The 26364-nt window shown below is 38.8% G+C and overlaps 1 long non-coding RNA gene across 2 annotated transcripts in view; it reads right to left on the minus strand.

Moving 5' to 3' along the window:
• Nucleotides 1-24673, minus strand: part of LOC125389384 (uncharacterized) — a 44956-nt gene extending 20283 nt beyond the window's left edge. Inside the window, exons 1-3 of one of the 2 annotated variants that reach the window (XR_015000184.2) lie at nucleotides 24421-24673; nucleotides 11441-11798; nucleotides 1465-1575 (exon numbers count right to left, since the gene is read on the minus strand). This is a non-coding gene — a long non-coding RNA (uncharacterized LOC125389384). Of the gene's footprint in view, nucleotides 1-1464; nucleotides 1576-11440; nucleotides 11799-18568; nucleotides 18640-24420 lie in introns of those variants that run through there. The other variant, XR_015736924.1, reaches the window with a different exon arrangement.
• Nucleotides 24674-26364: the final 1691 nt, after the last annotated feature.

Below are 26364 nucleotides of genomic sequence, written 5' to 3' on the forward strand. Positions count from 1 at the left end.
GGGCCCCAATACTGAGACTAAGTGTGATTTTCTTAGAATAGGGGGAGGGTTGTGCCCATGCCACTACCTAAGTGAGTGAAAACATAGGAGCAGGTACTAGCAGACCAAAGCCATTATTTCAAGACAGGAACTAGGGTTCTTATAATCTTTCCACCCGTCTCTGACTCAGTATTCCCTGAGCCATAGATGCAGGAGTAGTGATGTAGATGCTTCTGCTGGGGCTGGGTTCCCTACTAATCCACTGATTAGTGCATTGTGTCCAGTTGTTTTCTGTGATGTCTCCCTTTGCTGTAGAGAGAGGCTTCATTGATGAGTGGTAGCTACACGGGTCTGTGGGTATAAGGATTGGAATGTAGTAAGGAATTATGCTAGTCTACTAGCGTGGTGGTAATAGAGTCTTTTCTCAGGTCCATGATCTCACTGACCCCAGGAAGCTGGCCAGATTTCCAGCACCGGGCATGGTTTTCTTCCTATTGAGTGGACCTTAAGTCCAATTAGACAGCCGATTGCCACCTACATATAGTGCTACTTCTTATACCTTTATGCATATCTTGCCATGTCGCAATGCGTTCTTGTTGAACTATCTTTGGATTGTCAGCCCCCAAATATCATGGTTAATCCCACAATGTTGCCATGCTGGTGATTGTCATAGTTCATAGGTGTTGTATCAGGGTAGGACTTTCTTTTCTTTCTTAATTTTTTTTAAATTTATTTTTCAAGACAGGGTTTCGCTGTAGCTTTAGGAGGCTGTCCTGAAACTAGCTCTTCTAGACCAGGCTGGCCTCGAACTCACAGAGATCCTCCTGCCTCTGCCTCACAAGTGCTAGGATTAAAGGCATGCGCCACCACTGCCTGGCCAGGGTAGGACTTTCTAATTGCTTCCCTCTTGGCATTTTGCATAGCATTTTCTGGAACCATTGAACATAGACAGCTAGACAGCAGGGATGAGGCTTTCAGGTCAGTTTGAATCATCCAAGTCCTGTGTCCTATGTGTGTGATTTCTTCAATAATAGGGGCTCACTCTAAACTCCTGAGAGGCAAAAAGGGTTATATTGATGATAATCTATATTGGTTTTGGAGTCACATGGATTATTTTACCAATTTATCCAAGGGAGGAGTCTCATGTTTGCTACCAGGGATTTTGTTCACCTATGGTTCTTCTAAATAGCATTGCCAGCATAAGTACCTTAAGTTCCTTTAATATGCATATATGTGTATATATGTGCATACATATACTTATATGCATAGTGTATAATTTTATGTAAATCCAAAATAGTGACTCCTTGACACTTTATCAAACAACCTTGGTGTTATTCGTCTCTTGTTCCTCCTTTTTCTTTATTGACTCCCCCCACCATCTCCCCAGTTGGAGGCCCTCACCGTTATTCTGTTTCCTACCACTTCATGTTATCAGTATCCTGCTATTCCCCTCCCTACACCCTTCTATGGTCCCTTTATACATACCTGGTTTCTATGGTTACTCCATGTTGTGTACTCACATCTGAGGATATGGAGCAAGAAACTGCAGACGAAAGATAGCGTGAGGCTTTCTGGTCTCTAGGTCCATCCGTTTACCTGCAAATGCCATGATTTTATATTTCTTTACAAAGTAAAGAGTAGTAGTGTGTTGTGCTGAGTAGTACACAGTGTATATGCACAGCATTTTTACTATCCATTCATCTGTTGGCAGACTTTCAAATTGTTTCCATTTCCTGGCTATTGTGAATAGAGGAGCAATGAACATGGCTGAGCAAGTGTCTGTGGAGTAAGATGTCCACTCCTTTGGGCATATGCCAAGGATTGGTATAGCTGTGTTTTATGGTAGATTATTTTTTGTTTGTTTATCTTTGGGGGATTCTTCATAGATTTCTTGAGTGCCTGTAGCAGTTTGCATTCCCACCGACAGTGAGCATTTCCTCTTCCCGGACAAGCTCCGCAGGATGTTGTCAGTTGCTTTGTTGATCTTAGTCATTGTACTAGACTGAGAGGAAATCTCAGAGTTGCTTTAACTTGCAGTTCCCTGATCGCTAAATATGATGAACACTTTGATCTATTTCTTTGTCATTTTTATTTCTTAAATTGAGAACTCTGTTTTGATATCTAGCCTATTTCTAATTAGAACATTTATTTCCTTGACTCTGTTTCTTGAGGGATTTCTTTTTTAAATTTTCTGGATGTTAATCCTCTGCCAGATCTATAACTGAGAAAAGATTCTCTCCCATTCTATTGGTTTCTTCTTCACTCAGTTGATTGTTGCTCTACATTGAGTTTGAGTGTTTCATGCATAAAGTTGAGGTCTATGCTCCACTTGGAACTAATTTTTGTGTAAGACCATAGATATGGGTCTAATTTCATTCTTTTATATGTGGACATTCAGTTCCCCAAGCCCTTGAAGAAACTATATTTCTTAAGAGTATGTTTTTTGCCTCTTTGTCAAATATGATGGCTGTAGTTATGAGTACTTATATTTGGGCCTTATACTTTATTCCAGTGGTCTAGCTGTGCTGGTATCATACTGTTTTTATTACTGTAGCTCTACAAGATATTGATATCTGGAATAGCAGTTCTTTTATATTATTTTTACTCAAGATTGCTTTGGCTATTTTGGGGTCTTTTCTTTTTTCATATAAATTTCAGGATTTTTTTTCTGTTTCTGTGAAGAATGTTGTGAGTATTTTGACTGGATTGAATGTATAAATAGCTTTCGGTAGGATGGCCTGTTGCGTAATGTTAATTCTACCATTCCATAAACACAAGGTATCTTTCCGTTTTCAGTGTCTTATTCTCTTCTTCAGAGATTTGAAGTTTTCATTGTAGAGGTCTTTAACCTCCTTGGTTAAGTTTATTCTGAAATATTTCATTCTCTTTAATACTATCGTAGTTCAAAGTATGTCTATGTCGCTGTCAGTGTGTTTCTGTCATTTTGATGAAACTGTTTATTATTTCTAGAAGTTTTCTGGTTGAATTTTGGGAATCTCTTATGTAATGATCTCATATCATCTGCAAATAGGAATAATTTGACTGTTTGTATCCCTTTAATTTCCTGGTATTTTCTCATTGCTATCATTAACACTTCCAGTACCATATTGAAAGGGGGGAAGCCCAGTCTTGTTCCTGATTTAGGTGGGATTGCTTCAGGTTGGCTAGGGGTTGGTCGTGTGTGTGTGTGTGTGTGTGTGTGTGTGTGTTTATTATGTTTAGATATGTTCCCTCCAGTCCTACTCTCTCTAGGACTTTTATCATGGTTTTGGGATTTTGTCAAAGGCCTTTTCAGCATCCATTGAGATGCTCATGTGACTTTGGTCTTTTAGTCCACTTATATGATTTATAATATTTATTCATTTACATTTTTAACCACCCTGCATTTCAGTTTGCTAGTATTTACTTGAGAATTTTTGCATCTATGTTAAACAGGGATATTAGTCTGCAGTTTTTGGTTTTTGTTCTGTCTTTCCCTGGTTTGGGTAGACAATTTGCCAAGTAGGTGTAAAAGCCAGAAATATTGAGGAGAAATTAAGAAACAGATAAAAATTCAAGGAACTCAAGATTCTCAATAAGAACTGAATAAAATTCTTGAATGAAAGAGCTAATCAATAAAATAGAAACACAGTTTGGCTATCAGAACAAGACCTGATGAAGTACAGCACCAAAAGGCATGCTAACATGGAAGTGGTGATCTCATGAGGCCCCATCCATAAACAAAGAACTACAGACAATGGAATGCTGAGCACATAAGAAATAGTTTTCCGCAGGGATGAGGTTGTTGAATACCAAATGGTCAGCCCTGAAATCACAAGTAACACTAAATGAACTGATATGGTTGTTGTTGTATATTGAGGCTTTTATATAAACAGTGTTTATATATGTGTAAAATTAAGAGAGAAAAAGAAGTCATGATTTAGAATGGGAATGAGGGAGGGGCTCCATGAGAAGGAGTGAAAAGAGGAAAGGAAAAAAGAAAAATGACATATTTTAATTAAAAATTCATAAAAATTACAATGAAACATCACCAACAGAAAATATCAGGCAGAGGAATAAATGTAACAGATAAAGGATAAGGTAAAGGTTCATTTACATTCAGATATCACTAAAGAAAAAATAAGTTAACATGACTATAATGTTCAAAAACGTTGTGACACCATCAAGAGACCTATGGAGTAGAAGAAGACACTGATAAAAACTAAAGGCATAGTTCATTTGTTTAATGAAATCATTGTCTAATAGACCCCAAATCTTGAGAAAGAAATGGACATCTAACACAAGTGGCACTAAAAACTTAATATGGAAATCAAAAAAAGTGAAAATAGACATATAGACCAGATGTCAAAAATACAAAGTAAAGAAAATATTAAAATTTCTAAGGGATGTACTAGATTATCTTCTAAGATCCATAAACAATAGGCATGCTAGCTTGGAATGGGGTGAGGGGAGCTCATGGGGTTCTACCCCTAGACAAAAGTACAGGTAACTTATGACTGTTGAGAGAGGGAGAATTAGCCCCTTAGGGCATGAATCTCCTGATATATACAACAAAAACAGACTTCATAGGTGGTATTTATATATTTGTGCATATATATATACACATATACATATGTATGTAACAATAATCAAACTAAAAGAAGCTATTAATTTGCGAGTGAGGGTACATCAGAGAAGTTGGAGGGAGGGGACATGGAAGGGAATGGAGGATGGAAAGGGATGATGGGAAGTGATGTAATTATATTTGAATATAAAAAAATTAAAAGCTGTAAGGGAAAATATCAACTCATTTACAAAAGGTGAGGATATCAAAATAAGGTTACCTCTCTCATCAGAGACAGGAAAGCATGAAATGTATATTTCAAGTCTTATATATAAGTAATTGCCAACTAAGATTGCTATATGCACCAAAACTATGGTTTAAAATAACTTGGTGAAATAAGAATGTCTCAAGGCGAACATATACTAAGACAGTTTGGAACTACAAAACCACTACTGCAGAAAATACTCAAAACAATACTGTACACAAAAGCAGCAACGCAGTCTCAATTACAAGACTATAGGAAAAGGATAAACTTCATTAGAAGAATAAACAAATGAGAAGTAAAAAAGAATTCATCTTATCCAACACAATAAATAAGCAAATCCCTAATGCTAATTGAGCAGAAGAAAAGAGCAATAGTAATTCAATTAGCAAGATCATGAAAGAAAAAACTTTAGAAATTAGCATGTCCATGCTGGGTGGTGGTGGCTCATGCCTTTGGTCCCAGCACTTGGGATCTCTGTGTTCTACAGAGTAAACTACAGGATAGCCAGAGCTGTTAAACAGAGAAAACCTATCTTGAAAAAAAAATTAGCGTGCCCATTTCAATTATAACTTTGAATACAAATGGTTGCAATGGTAATTACCTCAAATTACACATAATACATGTAAGTCTACATGTATACATATATGTTTATAGTTTAAATGAAAATTTCCCTGCTAAGTTGACAGTGTTACCCCCAAGAGCCACAAACTATCAACAAAAGCCCCAATACCAGGCAAGAGAAGCCTCCTTTCCCGTTGTTGGCCAGGGGAGTCCAAGGCTCCCTCCTAACATTATAGGCTATTGCTGCTGCCCTTGCTTACCTCCCAGAGGTGGACCATAAGTCCTTATTGTTGAAGAGACCATGCACTTGGGACATGGGACCTAGAGGCGGAGACAGAACTGACTTGAAAGCCTCCACTAGCTCTCCTTGGCAGATATTCCACAGCTCTGGCACCTCTAACATCTCTGGTTTCCAACATGTTTCCAGCTTCACGTTCACCTTCAAACAATGGCCTCTCAAGGTTTCTTGCCCTCTCAAGGCCTTCCTGCAGGTCCTGCACTGCCCTATCGGCCAAGCCTCAACTTCTCTCCTTGATCTCTTCAATCCTGGAGCTTCTTCTTCAAGTGAGGCTGCACATTCCAAAAGTAGCCTCTCCCGGCCCCTCACAGTGCTGAGCCTGAGCTGCCCTCCATGACCTCTTCCTGCCTTCAAAACCAGTGCCACCTGGGAAAGTTTTGTCTGCCAGGATGAGATGCAGCCTCAGGTCTCTCTGGACCACAGCTTCTGTGTGCTGACCCCGAGAAAATACTCCCAGAAGTTCATGTTTAAAACAAAAAAATTAAGATGGCTTAAGTTTCATCTTAAAATTTTTCATCCCCTATAGTTCTGCATGTACTAATCTTAGAAGTAAGTACACAAGCTAAAACAACAGGAACCCCATGTGGCTTGTTTTCCAAAGTACCAAGAACAAAATCCTAAGCTTCCCTAGGTCTTGTAACTCAGCAAGGCTTGTGAGTGGAAATACAGTGCCCAATTACATTCTGCTTTAAAAGGTAAATACAGATGAGAAAAAATACTCCCATGATGTTGGTTTCTTCTTTTTTTTATTATTATTTAATTGAAATTTTACATACCAATCCCACTCCCTTTCTAACTCCTGCTCCCTCCATCTCCCCCCCCCCCCCCGCACCCCATCCGCTTCTCAAGAGGGTAAGGCTTCCCATGAGTGTTAAGTTGGGAGTGTAGGCCCCTGCTCCTTGCATCTATCCCAGGCCCCAGGCCTGGTCTGGACTTCAAATCCCAGCAGGCCAGGTCCTGACCCCTCCCTGGTCAGGACCATTTTCCCCAGGGTACTTAAGTGATCTCCCAAGAAAAGAACATGTGGTCTCCCTTTCTTCCTCCCAGGGGTTGCATTTCTGCAGCTTCCCGGTTTCCCCCGCGGGGTCACTCAAGAGCACAGATCTCCCATTAAACCTGGATATTTCTTAATTTGGCTTGTTTTGATTTGGCTTGATTGGGAATTTTTGCATCGTTAGAGAGCTAATATTAAAAAATATTTCTAACAATGAGGAGTCAACAAAGTCTAGCATACAGTTTTGAGGCAGGTCTTTTCTTAATCACAGCTTATTCTTTGGCCTCAGCTGACTGACCAGTACCAATGGCTCCAGCAAAAGCAAAGATTTCACTTTAGTGAGTCTAAATTCAAAATGTCACTCTAACAGTTCTTATAGAATATTTGCTTACCAGAAAGTTGGCCATTGTTATGATGAACCTGACCACTTTTTTGTGTGTGGGTTGTTTTTTTTTTTTGGAATATGGAAGGCTTTGGGACTTCAGATTAGAAAAGTGCTTAAATGCTGTAAGCAGGGATTGTAGGACCTGGAAGTAGGTGCTGAGAGCTATGTGGCTATGGAAGCCCATCTCAAGAGACTTCAGAGAGAAGCAAGGACTTCAACAGCAATGGGGCTAGAGGCCGTTCTTGTGATATTTTGGCAAAAAATGTAGATGTTTTTTGCCTTTGTCCTAAGAATTTGAAGTTTAATTAAGAAGGAATGGATTAACTTGTTTGATGGAGATTTCTTTCAAGACAGCCTAATATTGACTCTGTTGTGTGGTTATTAGTAATCACTTATGCAAGTCTACAATGAAAGAGCAAGTGGGCCAGAAAAACGAATATAAAATGTATAGTTTCAAGAGAAAAAGAGCACCAGAAAATTTACTTTTGGAACCAAGGCTGGTTCTGAAAGAGATAAAGAGATCAGTTTAAGAAAAGGACAAATCTGCATTGGAATAAAGGGAAGAATGCTCTCAGGGCAAGACTCCCCTCCTAGTACCAACTTCTGTAATTGCTTCCTTTTCTCTTGGTGTGATAAAACACCAGTGACCAAGGTAATTTATAGAAGGAAGGGCTTATTTAGGGGTTATGGTTCTAGAGGAATATCACCACCTATCACCTTCATGGCAGCAGACAGGCTGACATGGTGCAGGAGTAGCAGCCGAAAGGTTGTTTTTCCCTCCATGAACAGGAAGCAGAGAGGCACAATGGAAAGGATGGATTTTGAAACTTCAAAGTATAGTGAAACTGCATCTTTTCTTGGCCATATTTTTACATGTTCTTCCTTCCTTCCTTCCTTCTTTCTTTCTTTCTTTCTTTCTTTCTTTCTTTCCTTCCTTCCTTCCTTCCTTCCTTCCTTTCTTTTCTTTGTTTCGTTTTGTGTTTTGTTTTTTTGTTTTTTGAGACAGGGTTTCTCTGTAGCTTTGGATCCTGTCCTGGAACTAGCTCTTGTAGACCAGGCTGGCTTATATGCTCTTTTTAAAGTCAAATTTCAAAACTTTCAAATCTTTCTCTTTCACTTTATACTATGGCTTCTGTCTATAAATTTGACAGAAAGTAGTGAGTAATACCCATGTTAGAGTCTGAATTCTGTGCTATGGTGGACATTCCTCTGAAAAGTTGATGGACTCATCAACTTTAAGCTCAGCACTGAAAATGACTGATGATGTATGCTAAATGCTTCTGAATTCTTTACTATAATCTAAGGAAGGTAACTTTTCATACATTTCAAGTGAGAGTCCTCATTTCTACCTGAAACATTACTAACAGAAACCTTTATTACTCATATTTCTGTTAGCATTTTGGACTTTTAGCCTTTGCCAAAATTGTCAGTGAAAGTTCATTTATATTGTGCTAGATTTTTGTCACATGCTCCTTCATGGGCCTGAGATCAGATAACAGATTACAGTGGAGCAAAAAACACTTAATGAAAAAAAGGGGCTTTGTGACTACAAAACAAAGCAAGGAAGAGGAAGAAAGCTGCTACAAATATGTGGGTAAGAGCTAATGGCAGAACAAATTCAATGAAATAGTAACAGAATTTTTCTAATCTCAGGAAAGATATTGACATGAATGTAAAGGAGTCTTGCAAAACTATCAAAATTGCAACTAGAAAGAATTTTCTCCATAGCATATAGAAGTCAAATTTTCTAAATCTCTAAAGTAAAACCCTGGTTACATTTAAAAGTATCCACTTTAAATGAATGAGATATTTCTCAACAGCAACTGTACAGGCATAAAGGGACAAGAATAATGAGTCCTAAGTCTTAACACAATTTAAAGTTTAATTAAGAATACCATATACAGTCTAGACATACTGGTACATTCTTGTAATCTCTGAACAGGGAGGACAAAGCAAGTGGATCATGAGTTTGAGGTGAGCTCAGACTGCAGAAAGATATCTTGTTGGGACAAGCAAACAAAAATGAATACTAGATACACTGAAGTTTTATTCAGCCCATAATGACATAAAATTGTACTTTGAGATTTTATCTCACCCCAGTCTAAAGAACTACAGTAAAATAAAATAAAATAAAAAACAACTAACAACAAATGTTGATGAGGTGTTGGGGGGTTTGCAAATTGATGTATCATCTCTGGAAATTGGTAAGGCAGATTCTCAAAAAGCTGAAAATAAATCGACAATATGACCAAGCTATACCACTTGTTTGCATATTTCTAAAGGACTCAAACCCTACTCCATAACACTTGCTCAGCCACGTTCATTGCTGCTGTATTTATAATAGCTAGGAAATTGAAAATGTTTGAATGTCCTCCAACTGATGAATGGATAAAGAAAATCATGCAAATTGTACGTAAATGGCTAGAACTAGAAAATATATTGAGCAAGGTATTCTAGATTCAGAAAGACAAACACTAAATGTTCTCTCTAATCTGTAGTTCCTATCTCCAATCATAATACATGGAGAAAGAAAAATATTCAATGATAAAATGAAATTTAAGCATTATCTATTTACAAATACATCTCTACAGAACGTATTTCAAGGAACACTTCAATATGAAGAGGTTAAGCACACCCAAGAAAACATCAGGAATAAATGAGTCCAGACCAGCAAATCAAAAGAGGGAAAACTCAGCACCAAAACAGAAAACTCACAGTACTCAACAATCACTACTTGTTGAGAACTTTCAGTATCAGTGGTCTCCATCACCAATAAAAAACATAGACTACCAGACAGAATTATAAAACAGGATCCATCTTTCTGCTGCATATGAGAACACTCCTCAACATCAAGGAGAGCCATTAGCTCAGAGTAAAATGCTGGAAAAAAAGATTTTCCAAGCATATGTACCCGAAAAGCAAGCTAGTTAATATGTAACAAAAGAGACTTCAAAACAAAATTAATCGGAAAATTTAGCAAAGGACACTACTTACTTCATCAAACAAAAATTCTATCAAGACGATATTGGAATCCTAAGCATTTATGTACCAAGCTGAGGGAGCCCCAATTCACAGAAGAAACACTAGTACAGCTAAAATCACAACTTAACCTTCACACAGTGATAGTGGGAGACTTCAGTACCCTACTCTCACCAAAAGACAGGCCATTCAAGTAAAAATGCCCAGAATTGCTGTAGTTAAATAACAACATAAATCAAATGGACCTAGTCATTATTTATAGAACATTTCGTCTAAACACAGCATACCTTCTTGTCAGAACCTCATGGAACTTTGTCCAAAACTGACCACATACAAGTCTCAACAGACACAATTCTCAACAGATGCAAGAAAATTGAAACAATATTCTGCATCCTATATGACCACCATGGGGGTTAAAGCTAGATAGTAACAAAAAGGAAACAACAGAAAGCTTATAAACTCATGGAAACTAAACAACTTATGACTGAATGAAAACTGGGTCAAAATAAACATGAAGAAATAAGTTAAAAATTTCCTATAATTGAATGAAAATTGCATACCATACCCAAACCTATGAGACACAAGAAAAGTGGCCCTAAGAGGCAAGTTAACCGTCCACGCTCATCTAATTATAGCCTGTCCTATGCATGATGAGGGGCCAAGAGCCTCTAATGATTTCCACAATGACTACTTAGAAACTTCTCAGACTAGCAGTGCCGTGCATGTCCACCACTGCTCTTAGACAAAGGAGCTCCTTTTTAGAATAGCATTACTGTGGCTGCCACAGCTCTTAGACAAAAAGGCACCCTGATGCTACAATACATTTCTCTGAAATATGTGCTACAGGCCCAGTTTTAAGCCTTAAATCAACATCCCCAAGGCAAGGTCTTGTTTTTCTGTCACAAATTATAAGAAAAAAATAGAGGTCGGGCATGTTCAGTCTGGGGGCTTCTGTAAAGGCCTGCTTACCTGATTAAGGGATTGCACAAGCTGACCATCACAGTTAAGGACCCTTGATAACCTCATAGAGATCACTTACTCCCAGTTTTCAGTGGAGTTTGATTGGGTAAGCGGTTTTGTTTTTTCCAGGGATTCCCCACATTCCAACCAGTAGAGTTTACTTTTGTTAGAATTTCTAGGGGTACTCCAGAGGCTAGGGCTATCACCACTCTCGGGTCATTGTGGAATGCAAGACTTCCTTTAGGCAACTAAATAAATCTTCACTCAACAGGAGAGATGGGCATTGATGGACAACAAGGGATGTATAGTTAAAAATCCAGTCTTTCAACTGACAGAGTGCTTGTGGAGCAAGATGTTATCATTAGGGTATTCTTTCTACCCCTACTATATCTGTAAATTATGGTGATGGAATTCCAAGAAAAGAGGTAAAGCTTTAGTAAATGACCCAATAGCAACAGGCTAGCTAATTTTCTTACCTGCCACATATCGAGTAATCCAGGTTTCTTCAGCAGAGAGCAAGCAGGAGCTACACCCAGCCCTATTTCCCCAACGTCCTTAGTCCTTGTTGGGAATTGGTTCATTCATACACTAAGAATTTGAACAATACACCTTCAAATGCTAGACTTTGAGTTTATACATGCCGGACATGACTTCAGTGGCGGGGGTGAAAGGGTGGGGTGTTAGTCACGTGTCCAGTGACCAGTGATTTTTTTCACTCAATACACATCTGGTCTTAATCCTTTGATCTGTGAGATCTGGCCCAGGGCAATATTTGGGGTCCTTTCTCCTCTTCTACTTTCCTCTTGATCTTTCTCCGATCTCAGTTGCTGAACACTGGGAAGAAAATATTCAACATATGAGCCTGAAGGATATGAGGCCCTGCCTATAGTTTCTGAGGATTTCTGTGGATATTAGAGGCTAACTGACTTATTTCCCTTGATTCCCACATGTAAGAGCCAGCTGTAAGGTGGTATTATAATTTAAGCTTCCATCCTTTGGGCAAATTTTCACAACAATAAGCTTAAGTTGAAGCCAGACAATATTTTGGTTAAATTCTAATTTCTTTTTAGGTTCTTAGGATAGAACTTAACCCAACTCTTAAAGATACATCATAGCCTGATGGTGGTAACACATGCCTTTAATTCCAGCACTTGGGCGGCCGAGGTAGGTGAATCTGTATGAGTTTATGGGCTGCCTAGTCTACAGAATTAGTTCCAAGACAGCTGGAGCTGAAAACAGTGAAACCCTGTCTTGAACCCCCCCCCCAAAAAAAATGAAAGAAAAAAGAAAAAAGAAAAGATACATCATAGTAGAGGCCCAAGAAAACTTAAGGCAGATTTCCCATGTTGATCTAAATAAGAGAGACAAGTACTAGAGGTTTTTTCCAATCAAATGGACCTAAGAAAGAAGCTGATGTTGCTATCCAAAATCTAGCAAAATAGACTTCAAACAAATTGACCAAAAGAGATAGAGAAGGACATTTCATATTCATCCCAGGAAAAATCCATCAAGATGAAATTCCAGTTCTGAACATTTATGTTCTAAATACAAGAGCACCCACATTTGTAAAAGAAACATTACTAAAGCATAAATCGCACATTAAACCCCACACACTAATAATGGGATGCCTCAACATCCCACTCTCACCACTCGACAGATTTTTCAAACAGAAACAGACAGAAAAGGGATCTAACAGATGTTGTGACTCAAATGGACTTAATAGATATCTATTTAACATTCCATGCAAACATAAAAGAATATACCTTATACTCAGCACTTCATGTAGCTTTTTCTAAAATTGGCCACATTGGGTCACAAAGCAAGTCTTAACACAAACACAAAAACTGAAATAACCCCCTAAAGTAATCCTACCAAACCACCACAGATTAAAGCTGGATTTCAACAACAACAGGAACAACAGAAAGCCTACAAACTCATGGAAACTGAACAATTCTCTAGGGAATGACTACTAGATTAAGGCAGAAATAAATTAAAGACTTGCTAGAATTCAATGAAAATGAATGTACAACATATCCAAACTTATGGGACACAATGAAAGCACTGAATATCCAAATTAACAAAGACAGAAAGAAAACAAGGAACATAGTAAAAGACACTAAGGAAATCTAAAGAATCATAGGATATACTTTAAAAACTTGTACTTCACAAAATTGGAAAATCTAAAATAAATTGATAATTTTTTCAATAGATACCACCTACCAATGTTAAATAAGGTCAGATAAACAATGTAAATAGATTTATAATCCCTAATTTAAAAAAGCAGTCATTAAAAGTGACCCAACCAAAAAGAAGCTCAAAGTCAGAGGATTTTAAAGCTGAATTATACCACACTTTCAAGGAAAAGCTGTTGCCAAAACTCCCCCAAATTATTTCACAAAAGAGAAACAGAAGAAGAAGCATTACCAAATTCATTTTATGAGGTCAAATCACTCTGATACCCAAGCCACACAAAGAGTCAACAAAGAAAGAGAATTACAGACCAATTTCCCTTATGAACATAGATGCAAAAAATACTGAAACTGAATCCAAGAACACATCAAAAAGATCATTGACCATGATCAAGTAGGCTTCATTCTAGAGATGCAGAGCTTGTTCAACATACAAAAGGCAGTGAATGCAATCCACTATATAAATAAACTAAAAGAAAAAAAACCCCACATGATCATTTCATTAGATGCTGAAAAAGCCTTCAATAAAATCTAACACCCCTAAATGATAAAAGCCCTGCAGAGATTCAAGATAATAGGGACATACCTAAACATAATAAGAACAATTTACAGAACGCCTATAGTCAATGTCAAATTAAATGGAGAGAAACTCAAAGCTATTCCACTAAAATCAGGAACAAGTCAAGGCTGTCCACTCTCTCCATAGCTATTCAATACAGTACATGAAAATCTAGCTAGAACAATAAGACAACTGAAGAGATCAAGGGGATACAATTTGGAAAGGAAGAAGTCAAAGTATCACTATTTATCAATGATATGATAGTACACATAAATAACCCCAAAAATTCTACCTGGGAATTCCTATAGCTGATAAACCCCTTCAACAAAGTGGTTGGATATAAGATTAACTAAAAAAAATCAGTAGATTTCCTCTATAAAAATGAAAAATGGATTGAGAAAAAGCCCTTCACGATAGTCACAAACAATATAAAATATCTTGGGATAACCCTAACAAAGTGAGTGAAAGACTTCTCTGATAAAGATGTCAAGTATTTGAAGGAAGAAATTTAAGATGTCAGAAGATGGAAATACCTTCCATGCTCATGGATAGGTAGGACCAACATAGTAAAAGCCATGATACCATAAACAATCTACAGATACAATACAAAACCCATAAAAATTCCAACACAATTTTTTACAGACCTTGAAGGGACAATACTTAACTTCATATTGAAGAAAAATATTTTGAATAGCTGAAACAACTCTGAACAACTAAAGAACTTCTGGCGGTATTACTGTCCCTGATATTAAGATCTACTATAGAGCTATAGTCATAAAAACTGATTGGTGCTGGCATAAAGACAGACATGTGGATCAATAGAACCGAAGCAAAGATCTAGAAGTAAATCCACACACCTATGAACACTTGATTTTTGACAAAGGCCAAAATTATACAATGGAAAAAAAACTCATCTTCAATAAAAGGTGCTGGCATAACTGAATGTTGGCATGTAGAAGAATGCAAATGGATCCATATCTATCATCCTGCACAAAACTCAAATTCAAGTGAATCTAAGACCTCAATATAAAACCATAGAAGAGAAAGTGGGGAATAGCCTTGAACTCATTGACACAAGGGACAACTTCCTGAACAGAACTCTAATGGCACCAACACTAAGATCAACAATTAATAAATCTGACCTCATGAAACTGAAAACTTCTCTAAGGGAAGGACACTGTAAATAGGACTGGTGTGGGAGAATTGTCTGTATTCTGTCAATCATGTATTTTAATAAAACGCTGATTGGCCAGGCAGGAAGTATAGGTGGGTCAACCAGACAGGAAGTGGAGGCAGGGCAATGAGAATAGGAGAAGGCTAGGGAGGAGGAAACTTCCTCAGCCACTCCTGCGCAGACCACCGAAGAGGCAACATGTAAGCTGTCACACTGAGAAAGGTACTGAGCCCATTATGGCTAACATACATAATGATAATGGATTAATATAAGTTACAAGGACTAATAAGTAGCCTGACCTAATGGGTCAATCAGTTTATAATCTTATGGAGTCTTGTGTGTGATTTTCCTTGGGAGTTGCCGGCTGTGGGGTACCGGGAGGGAACAGATACCCCAACAAGCCGGCCCCTCATGTTACATAGGACAAAATGGCAGCCTGCAGAATTGGAAAGGATTTTCATCAACTCTACATCTGGCAGAGGGCTAATCTCCAAAATATAAAAAGAACTCAAGAAATTAGGAATCACTGGGCCATGGTAGCTCATGTCTTTAATCCCAGCACTCAGGAGGCAGAGACAGGCAGATCTCTGTGAGTTTGAGGCTAGCCTGGTCTACAGACAGAGTTCTAGGACAGGCTCCAAAGGTACAGAGAAACCCTATCTTGATGAAAGAAAGAAAGAAAGAAAGAAAGAAAGAAAGAAAGAAAGAAAGAAAGAAAGAAAGGAAGGAAGGAAGGAAGAAAGGAAGAAAGGAAGGAAATTATAACTCAACACACCAAATAATCCAACACATAAAATAATTTAAAATTGGGGTACAGATCCAAACAGAGAATTCTAAATAAAGGAATCTCTAAAGGCTAAGGAGCTCTTTTAAGGAATGTTTAACACGCTTAACCATCAAGAATATGGAAATCAAAATGATTTTGAGATTCCTTCTTACACTTGTCAGAATGACTAAGATCAAAACACACTGACATCTCATGTTCGAGAGGATGTAGAGTAAAAGAAAATACTCCTCATTTGCTGGTGGGAGTACAAACTTGTACAGCCACTATGAAATCAACATGGCAGTTTCTTAGAAAGTTGGGAATCTATCTATCTTAAGACCCACCTATATACCACTCCTGGGCATATACCAAAAGATAATCTGTCCTACTTCAAGGACACTCGCCCAACTATGTTCATAGCAGGTTTACTTGTTATAGCCAGGAACTGGAGACAACCTAGATGTCCCTCAAACAAAGATTGGATAAATAAAATGTGGTTTATTTACACAATGGACTATTACTCAGTTGTTAAAGAAATGACATCATGAAATTTGCAAGCAAATGGATGGAGCTAGAAAAAAAATCATCCTGAGTGATGTTACTCAGACCCAGAAAGACAAACATGGTGTGTACTCACTCATTAGTGGATATTAGCTATAAAATAAAGGATAATCATGTTACAATCTACAGACCCAAAGAGATTAAGTAACACTAAAAGGGAAGCATTGATCTCCATGGGATGGGGAAATGGAATAGATTTTTTTGGGTATACTGGGGCAGGTGGGGGTGGGAACAGTCAGGATAAATTGGTGGGGGATGGAGGGAGGGAGAGAGTATGGGGAGAGATGACTAGAATTGGGGAGCATTGTGGGGGAGACTATGTGGAAACCTTAGATAGTGGAAACTCCATGGAATCCATGAAGATGACCCTAGTGAAGACTCCTAGTAATGGGGGATGTGGAGCCTGAACCAACCATCTTCTGTAACCAGGTGGAGATGCCAGTTTATTGGTGGAGATGCCAGTCCAGCTACAAAACCTTTGACCTACAATTTATCCTGCCTACAAGATATGCTGAGGTAAATTTAGGTGGCACAGAACTTGTGGGATTGGCCAACCAATGACTGGTCCATCAGAAGTCAACACCATGAGAGGGAGCCCATGTCTTGTACTTCCAGGATGACTGGGAACCAGAGTCTAGATAGCCCAGGAGACTTAGGAAAGAATCAAATAGGACTGGCCAAAAATCAATGAAATGACTTCTAATGATATTCTGCTATACTCATAGATCAGTGCCTAGCCCAATTATTATCAGAGAGGTGTCATCTAGCAACTGATGTGATCAGAAGCAAAGACCCACAACCAAACATTAGCAGAGCTCAGGGAATCCCAAGGAAGAGGGGATGAAAGGATTGTTGAAGCCAGAGGGGTCAAGGATATCACAAGAACACAACCAATAGAATCAACTGTAACATGATGCAGGCTGGCTTGTTCGGATTTCTGTCCTGCCCGCCCCCCTCCCCAGCTGTTTAGTCCCAGAGAAAAATCACACACAGATCTCTGTAAGTTATAAAGCTGATTGGCCCGTTAGGTCAGGCTACTTATTAGCTAACTCTCACATCTTGATTAACCCATTTTTTTTCCAGCAAGCAGCTTTATTGCAAGATCTCCGTTACAAAATAACATCTTCCTGATTAACCCATTTTTAATTTTAATTTAATCTACTAAGCAGGGCTCATAAGGGCTCACAGAGACTGAGGGACCATCAAGGAGCTTATATAGGTCTGAGCTGCGTCCTCTGCATATATGTTATGGTTATATAGCTTGGTGTTCTTATGAAATTTCCCACACTGGCAGTGAGGGTATCTTGGACTCTTTTGTCTGCTCTTGGGACCATTTTCCTCCTACTGGGTTGACTTAGCCATTGTGGATATGGGTGTTTGTACCTACTCTTATTATAACTTGTTGTACCATGTTTTTTGATATCCCTGGGATGTAACATGAAGGCCTGCTTGTTGGGGTTTCTGTCTGCCCAGTTCCCCAGACATTTAGTTCCAGAGAAAATCACTCAGAGAGTCTACATTAGATATACACTGATTGGCCCATTGGCTCAGGCTTCGTATTAGCTCTCATAACTTATATTAGCCCATTATTCTAGTATATGTTAGCCACATGGCTAGGTAGCTTTTTCAGCGGGGCAGGTCACATCTTGCTTCTTCCATGATCTGGGCAGGACTGGGGAGAGAGGTCCCTTCTTCCCAGAATACTCTTGTTCTCATTGCTCCACCTCTACTTCCTGTCTGGTTTTCCTGCCTATACTTCCTGCCTGGCTACTGGCCAATCAGTGTTTATTTAAAATATAATTGACAGAATATAGACGATTGTCCCGCACCACTGGGAGACCTGCTCTTCTCTGAAGGAAGACCAAGGAGGAGTGGATCTTGGTGGGGGAGTGGGAGAGAGTAGGTGGGGGGGAACTTGGAGGATTGGACGATGGAGAAGCTGTGGTAGAGAAGCAATTTGTGAGAGAAGAATGTAAAATGGTCTCATTTATCTATATGAATTGCTTTGGTCTTTTTGTGTTAAATCACTGTTCATATTAGAAATACAAAGGGGTGGGTTTTATTCCTTTGGACTTAATGAACAAGGAAAATGTCTTATTACTTATGAAAATATCTCCATACGTATGGAGATAAGATTGTCTACACTAAATGAATATCAAGAAATTGGGAGTAATTATGATATAATAGAGCAGAAGTAAATGGAGTATGCAGTACAACTAAATTAGCATATTTAAAAACAACTATTGTTTTCACCTGGCTTGAATTAATTTCAGGGCGGGGAATTTAGCTTTCAGTCAGAGGACCAGGACAGCTCTGGCTTTTGTCATCTAAAATTGTGCTTATGTAGTATCTTACCCTTTAACTTTTGCATTCTGTATGATTGGGCTCTAAATTTCAAATCCTTATCTCCATTAAGGAATATCCCTGTGGAGAAAAGAAATGTAAGTTGGGAGGCAATGAGAGGCATCAGCATTGAAAGATATGGGCAGTAAGTTTCTGAAGGGAATGGAGTCAGGATTTACTATAAAAACTTACTCTAACCACCCAATCTTTGAAACATTAAAGCAGAGACAGGTTACTCTGAAGATTGTCTCAGTTGTGAGAGCAGGAAATTCTAGAATACATCATTATGAAAATACCTCTTCCATTCTAAGAGACTGGACCTGACAATAATGATACACTGTGAGGACACTTAAAACTTGAACTGCTACCCTACTCTTTACTTAGCCTGTTTAACCTGCCTTTAAGAGAATAATCATTTGCTTTGTTTGAGCATTTTTTTTATCTTACTGGTCTTTTTCATAACAGTTTAAGATTTTGTATTTTATGTGTTTTGTTTGTGTGTGTTTCTTGAGGTTTTTTTTGCAACTTTGTGTTGTTTTGTTTTGTTTTAAACTCTGGTTTCTTTGCTTTTCATACTTACCTGCTTGTTTTCTAAAGAGAGAGAAAGAAGGATATAGAGATGGATGGGTAGGGAGGTGGAGATGAAATGGGGGAGGGTAAACAGTGGGTGGAATATAGTATATGAATTTTCAATTAATGAGAGAGGGTAATGCATGAAGCAGCAATGAATGTGACTGAGCAAGTAATAAAAATGGGAGAACAATGTAACAATTAAACTTTGCTTGCCTTGAATTTCTCGTGTAAGTAACATTTACAGCCTGAGCGAAGGCACAGCTTTTATATTAAGATGTGTACTCTTCTGTGACCTTATCCCAAAGAACAAAATCAATGTCTCTGTTTTTCTACTAATATAATCATTTACTAAAAACATTAAATGGAAGGAAAACAAATATCCAGTATAAATGTTGAAAGTAACACTGCTTAATAGTATTTATTTGTTAATCTGGGTCACTTGGGGTTAGTTGAGAGTCCCTGGTTTAATCCATTGTTAAGCTCTGTAAAAGATTTTTGAAAGGTATCTTCCTTTCATCTAAGTTCTTCCTCATCTGGTGGTTTCTGTGATGTTCAACAAATAAGGAACAAAAGCCTTATGTGAAGAATGAACACAGGGAGAGGAACAGACTCAGACAGCATCCTGGTAGACATAGGGACACAAATCGAGACCCATACAACAGACAAGCTACAGATGGAAAACGCATGGAGAAAAGCAGAGACTTCAAACTATGGCTCACTCTTGGTTAAACTACCCCAAGGGTAAGTACTTTGATTCCTTTCTTTAAAGTGATACCAAAATATACTGGTGACTGATTTTCACTAATGTGTTTAGCAGAAAGAAAGAACTACTAGGTTTGTGTTAGAGTCCTCTCTGGGTTTCCTGTTTCTGTGATTCTAAGAGGTATCCATGAAATGAAAGGAAGAAAGAACTGGGAGAATAGAGATGTTCAAAGTAATGGGTCATTAACACATTACCTGCCTCTCCCAAGATTATATTATGCAGAGTTCTTTGGGAGTGGTGTTTGTAGCATGTCCCTGGGTTGAAATAAGCCCAGGTGGGTTTAAGGTCCCTTTGTGTTCTGGCAATGCCATTTGTTTGATAGTCACTGTCATCTCCTCCACCACCCTAATTGCTAGTCTCCTGCCTCTAAGTGACATTATACCATAAGTCAATCAGAAAGGACTTTACTAATACCCATGGGCAAGATGCTCATTCATCAGATATGCATAAGAAGCTGGTTTATGGTGGTTCTCTCAGAAAAAGACAGGCTGAAAAAGAGAAACAGGAATACTTAATTTGACAGAGACAAGGACAAATAACTGCACAAACCAAGAGCCAGTGTACCAGAGAATAAAAGACTACAAAGTTTAAGATACAAAATTTCTCAATTGGCAGCAGGTCCAGGCTGCTCCAGGAGCCAGCAACAGCGTGAGGAGGCAGCAGGCCCAGGTCATGCCAGGAGCCAGCGTCAGTAATGTGGTGGGCCATGGTGACAGCAGTGGCCTCCAAAAACTATCCAACCATTGGCGCTTCAGCCCTGCCTGCAAACAGAAGAGCAATCACTGGAGCCACGGCACTGCCTGCACCTGGAGGAGAGACCATCGGAGCTGGGGGCGGGGGGGGGGGGCACCTGCACCAAGAGGAGCAAGCAGCTGAGCCTTGAGCCCATATACACAGTGGAGGAGCGATCACTGGAGGCTCAACCCTGCCTGCAACTGAAGGAGTGTTCAACGGAGCCACAGGCCCCAGCAATACCAATTGGAGGAAGAGGGGATCCCCCAAAGCACAGGCTCCACCTGTATCAATAGGAGGAAGGGATGGGTAGACAACAGGGTAAGAATACACTCAACAACACAATGAACAATAGAGCACCACCTGAAACTAGTGGTTCTACAGCAAGACCTGAACACCCCAACACAGATGAAGCAGAAGAAAACGTCATTAGAAATAGCTTTATGTAGATAATAGAGGTCCTTAAAGAGGAAATGAAAAGTTCTCTTAAGGAAGTGGAAGAAAAGACAAAAAATTGAAAGAGATCAACAAAGCCCTTAAAGAAAACCAAGAAAAAGCAATCAAACAGATGAAGAAAATGGTTCAAGACTTAAAAACTGAAATAGAGGCTATGATGAGAACACAAACCAAGGGAACTATGAAAATGGAAATCTGGATAAATGATCAGGAACTATAGTCACAAACCAACAGCGGAATATAGGAGATGGAAGAGAGAATCTCAGGCATTGAAGATATGGTAGTGGAAATAGATTCACTGATCAAAGAAAATTTTAGATCCAACAAATTCTTAACACAAAATATCCAGAAAATCTAGGATGCCATGAAAAGACCTATCCTAAGAATAAAAGGAGTTGAAGAAGGAGAAGAAGTTCATCTCAAAGGCACAGAAAATATATTCACACATACCACAGAGAAAGTGGAATTTGAACTTCAAAAAAGATGAGTGATCTCCATGGGGTACAAAGGAATATAAATTACTCACAAATCCAATGGCCAAAGAATTATTGTTAACTGTCTGTAGAAATCATATTTGTAAAAAAATAGTGGGAAGACTTTGAACATTTAGGACAGATGTGAAATATTCTGTCCAGAAAGGATGTGATAACCTCAGATAAAAGTGGGTTTTGACATAATCCTCAAAACATGGAACTATGAGAAAGAGAAATAATAAAGAGTCTGGCTATTTAGAACTTCCAAGGTAGGCTTGACTGTTAGGCAAATGTTGGGAAAAACGTATAGAAAAATCCTACTCTAGGTACTTGACTCTTTCTTTAATTTTTTTTAGGATTAAATATCCTGAATTGCCCCCACTAATTAATGTAGGCTGTTACAGTTACCAGCTCGCCGTTTTGGCTGACAATACTCTAGTTGATGGAGGGATAGAGAAGGAGAGCAATGAAAGCGATATCTTGATAGAGGGAGCCATTATGGGGTTAGAATGAAACCTGGTGCTAGGGAAATTCCCAGGGATCCACTAGGATAAACCCAGATAAGACTCCTAACAATAGTGGAGCATTGCTTGAACTGACCTTCTCCTGTACTCAGATTAGTGGCTACCCTAATTGTCATCATAGAACCTTCATTCAGTAACTGATGGAAGCAGATGCCAAGATCCAGAGCCAAGCACCAGGTTGTGTTCCAGGAATCCAGTAGAAGAGAGGGGCAGGGATTGTATGAGCAAGGGGGTTTTAAGATCATTATGGGGCCCAGAGGCAGCTGACCCAAGCTCATGGGAACCCATGTACTTTAGGACAGCAGTTGGGGAGCCTGCATGGGACTGAACTAGGTCTTCTGCATGTGGATGACAACTGTAGGCAGTGGGACCAGGATTTATCCCTAGTGCATGAACTGACTTTTTGGAGCACATTTCCTAGGGTGGGATGCCTTGTTCAGCCTTGCTATGGGGAGTAGGAGTTTGGTCCTACCTCAGGTGATGTGACAGACTTTGTTGACTTCCTCTGGGAGCCTTACTTTTCTGAGGAGTGGATGAGGGGTGGGGTAGGATGAGATGGTATAGGGCCCTGTCTTCCCTGCTCCTCGAGGCCAAAGCACAGGATGCAAGAAATGTTTATGCTAACCAGCTTAGCTTCCTCTGCTCGATTCTGCTAGCTGGAGGGGATTAGCATAGAGCCTTGTTTCATCTTTGGTATGGTAATTTCACCTGCTAAGGAGGATTCCTAAATCTTCTCTAAACTGTCTGTTGCTAAACTCTTGCTAGCACTCCCCTGCCTGCAGAGGAATTTCTCAGGGGCACCAAGCTGATGGCGCTGCTTTCTCACACCTGGCTGGGAGGGGGTTTGCTCTTCTGAGGAAGGGGTATTTAACCTGGCAAATTCTGAATAAAAGTTGGCATTTACCTTTGGGCAAATGACCCAGATCTCTCTGTGTGTGCGTGCGTCTTTGTTTAACCCCTAGAACCTTGCCCCGAGCTTGTGGCGAGATACGGGAAAGCGCACGTCCTGTATCGGGAAAAGGGAAGCGCAGATTCGGGCAGAACCCCGCCAACAAGATGGAGAGGAAGGAGAGGCAGGGGGAACTGTGGTTTGTATGTAAAATTAATAATTTTTTTTTCTGAGATAAGGTTTCTCTATAGCTTTGGAGCCTGTCCTGGAACTAGCTCTTATAGACCAGGCTGGCCTCAAACTCACAGAGATTCGCCTGCTTCTGCCTCCCTGAGTGCTGAAATTGAAGGCGTGTATCACCACTACCCAGCATAAAATGAAAAAAAAAATTAAAATAAAAAAATAAAAATAAAAGGTGTAGCTGTGAAATGACACAAAGTTATTTAGGTGTGAAAAAAGGTTAATCTGGGGAAAACTGAGAGGTGGGAAGTGAATATGGTCAAAATATATTTTACAAAACACTCAAAAACATACTTTAAAGAAAGCAGGAATAGAGTTGGATTGATAAAGTGGTGGGGAGATCTGGGAGGTGATGAGGAAAGTGAAATTTTGGTCAAAATATCCTGTGCAAAAAATTTTCTTTTACATTTAAGAAAAAAATAAATACGAATCATAACTTAAAAAAACTAATTTTAAGGTAAGATAGAAAACATAGTTTGTCTTCTTAAGACAAAAAATTGATTGTATTAAGTTATTTCTTTGTTGCAACATTTTTGAGAGCTTCAACTGGAAATTGTGTATTTTGTATAGCCAAGTACTAATTGTGCCACAGCAAGCCAAATGCCATCAACATGAAGATAAGATTATAGGCTGCAATAATTGTGACAAATCTCTCTATTCATGATCCAAAGATCCATTATCCCATGTCTATTTTTATTTATTTCCTAACAATTTAATATGGACACATGAGAAACAGAGGTAGGAGAACCATCATTTTGAATCCAGCCTAGACTACATAATAAATAAATAAATAACATAAACACAAACACATCTGAGTGTAGTAGCATGTACTTGTCATTTCAGCACTCCAGAAGCAAAGCCAGGAGAATTTCTATTACTTCAAGACAAATCTGGGATACTTAATGAGTTCTAGTCCAGCCTGGGATATAGAATGAGTTCCTAGCCAACAAAGGCAACAGAGAAAGTTCCTGTCTCAAAAAACTGAACAAGCAAACAATCAAAACCGTCACAGTTACTGTGCTACTTGCTATGAAATTTATACTAAGATGCTGAAATAGAGAAAAATTATAAAGTAAACAATGCAATCAAAGGTTTTCTTCCTTTTTACCTGATTAGCATATATTCATTGGGACATTTTTCAATGTAAAATCCCACGTTACCACTACGAAAATGGTGCTAATACAATTTCTTTCTATTATATAATTCAAACTTACCTTGTATTTTGGGCCTTAAAGTAGTAAGTAAGTGGTTGAAAGAGAATAGAAAATATGTATTAAATGAGGTTTGTTGACTCCCCATTGGAGGTCTTACCATTTCTGAGGAGTGGATGGGGTGGAGGCTGTGGAGAGAAGGAAGGAAAGGGGAGCTGCTGTATGTAAAATGAATAAAAATTTTAAAATAAGAAAATAACTTGAAAGAAGTAGAATTAGAAGAAAACACAGGAGAAAGTTAGTGCTATGCATCTGGGATTTCAAACATCTGTTAGCAAAGGAATAATGTGGTAAAAAGTTATTTGCAATGCAAAATGTGAAATTGTTGAAGTGAAAAACCGGTGGTGGTACATTTTATTGTTTCGGAACTGAAATCTTTAGATTGTGCTGATGTTTTCATCTGGCACAATATGGCTGAGCACAGTGGGGGTGGGGAATAAAATAGATGGTTTCTTGGCATTATCTGTAGTGTAGCTTTGGACATTAACTGAAATAATGTGATGATGCATTTAAGTGGTCTCTGAGGACAATTTTGGAGAGACATTCATTGGAGGCCTCCAAGAACTGATCTAACCAGCTAACCACATAATTGGTCTCAGGCACAGTGCCAATTACTGATGAGGAAGTAAATTTTCTGATATTCTGGTGTCTCTCACCGTGAGAACAAAACAGTTTAAAGCCTGGTTGACGACAGGCTCTACTGATATGCCATTTTGCTTAACTAGGGAGAGAACAAACTATAGAGACCGAGCTAATATACATGCTAGCATTCAGGGAATGGTCAAAATTTCCAGCACCATAGTCATCACTTTAAAGGGGTAGCTAGGGATTGGGGATGTTGTACAATAGGACATTGCTTCTGGTCAGTGTGCCTTTCCATAGTTCTCATTTTGTTCTCTCTTTTCACTGTTGTGTAAACAACGTGCTGAGCTCATTGGGAATAATATTTTGCCAGATGTGGGATTTCCAGAAGTCTTGACAGTATCTAGAGCACTGCCTTGATTTGTTTGCTTACTACCTAGGAGACAGAAAATTTCTTTGTATAGAATCCTAGGAATCCTGATATTTGGCACTGGCTGAGTTTCCAAATGTTCCATGTGTTGGTATCATATTATATGGTTATTTCAGCATTGATTCATTGTTTGACTTTAGTAATTTACCTTCTAATTTCTTCCTTGTACATTCTTGTGATTCACCCCAATTTTGTTATTTTAAATGTCAAATGCTTTAAGAAGAGCAGGGAAGAGGAAAAGAAAAATGAAAAAAGAGAAGTGGTATAAATTGCCTGGGAATCTGAGCATTTTCAATTAGTAATAAATAGAATTTGGAAGCCTTGGTATTCATGATTTCACAGTTCAACTGGATTTAGGCCCTCATATTTTTTATCCTAGCAAAAGTCAGGCAAGTGACTGACAAGTTTCCATGCATCACTGTAAACAAAGACTGCTCTTTCGTTTCTTGGCGTCCCTGACCCAAATAATCACACAGAAACTATATTAATTACAACACTGTTTAACCAATAGCTTAGGTGAATTCCTAGCCAGCACTTACATCTTAAATTAACCCATTTCCATTCATCTATTCATCGCCATGAGACTGTGACTTACTGGGTAGGGTCCTGGCATCTTTCTCAGGCAGCTACATGGTGGCTCTCTGACTGCTTACTCTCTCTACATATCTCTGTTTGGACTTCCCACCTGGCTTTGCTCTGCTAAACCATTGGCCAAAACAGCTTTATTCGTCAACCAATAAAGCAACACATATTCAGAAGGACACCACATATCACATCACCACAAATGTCACCGGACTTAGGCCTTTTCAATGTCTAATTTCACCCTAGATCTTATTTGTCATAGCAAATCTAACCTCTCCCTGTTCTCTTTCTCACAGAGGGGACACTTACTGCCTTGTTTCCTCTCATTGTCATAGTCGTGCTGCCTTATATAC

The sequence above is a fragment of the Myodes glareolus genome, chromosome X (genome assembly GCF_982192425.1).
Source record: "Myodes glareolus chromosome X, mMyoGla1.1, whole genome shotgun sequence".
Taxonomy (NCBI): Eukaryota; Metazoa; Chordata; class Mammalia; order Rodentia; family Cricetidae; genus Myodes; species Myodes glareolus.